This window comes from Octopus bimaculoides, chromosome 2 (assembly GCF_001194135.2).
Source record: "Octopus bimaculoides isolate UCB-OBI-ISO-001 chromosome 2, ASM119413v2, whole genome shotgun sequence".
In the NCBI taxonomy this organism is placed as follows: Eukaryota; Metazoa; Mollusca; class Cephalopoda; order Octopoda; family Octopodidae; genus Octopus; species Octopus bimaculoides.
Window position 1 is genome coordinate 15323896 of NC_068982.1, and position 1294 is coordinate 15325189.

A 1294-nucleotide genomic window follows, 5' to 3' on the forward strand; every position below is an offset into this window, starting at 1 on the left:
TACGTTTTTATGTTCGTTAACTTCCCCTAGACTGCTGGTGCAAGGACAATGAAACTCAAACCACAGCAACTCCCCTAATCCCAGGGAATGTCGTAAGGAGGTCTACTTTTTTTACGGGGCCGCCTAATTGGAGCCGCACTGACTCGCCTATTCTTACTGCATTTTAAACTAAATACATGGCATTGGCGAACAAATCGGAGCAATGACAATGAATTTCATACCATGAACTCCCAGGGAATATCGTAAGGGGGTTCAATTTCTGAAGGGCCGCTTAAATGAGACCCCCACTGACTCCCTTATTTTTAGTGCATTTACCTCGCTCCTATGCTTCTTGATTGAACTATGATCAGCATCAGTATGTAACATATTTAGATATTTAGTTGCCATTTTTTACTGTCAGAGTTCAAGTCACTTTCGAAGTAGACTATAATTTTCATCCGTCCGGTGGTCGATAGAATAAATATCACCCAAGCACTGGAATCGATATAACTAACTGAATCCCCACGCAAACACGCACAAAAAAACAAACAAAAAAACACACCCCCTAAAACCCCCAGAAAAAAAACAAAACAAAAAGGAATTTGTGCCAATATAAGAAATCACCACCACCACCACCACCACCACCACTACTACTACTACTACTACTACTACTACTACTACTACCACCACTACACAAAATTGGTTGTTTTCATGGAAAAACCTGGTTATATTATTATAGAGCCCCTTAGTAAGCATATCTTTCTTAAGATATCTTTGCGCGCGCGCGCGTCTATGTATACATATATATATATACACACACACACACGATTTATATATGTATACACAATATATAGTGTGCTTGTGTGGATCTATCTATCTATCTATCTATCTATCTCTATCTATCTATCTATCTATCTATCTATCTATCTATCTATCCAAGTTTCTTTGATTAAGAATACTTTCTTGTAAAGAAATAGTTATCATCCATAAGCTAAGGAAAACGAATTCGCCAAACTAGAATCACGCAATATTGTAGAACTGTCACCACCAACCATTTTTATGTCTTTGATGTCTGTGTTTGGTTTTACATTCTATTTCATACATACACACACACATACAAACATGCATGCATACATACATACATAAATGCATAACTAATATAGTCATACAAACACATGCATAGAGCATACGTGCATGTATGTACACATCCACATGTATGTATACACACATATGTGTATGAGTATATATATACATAAATACACACACACACATAAATACACACACATACAGACATATATATATATATATATATATA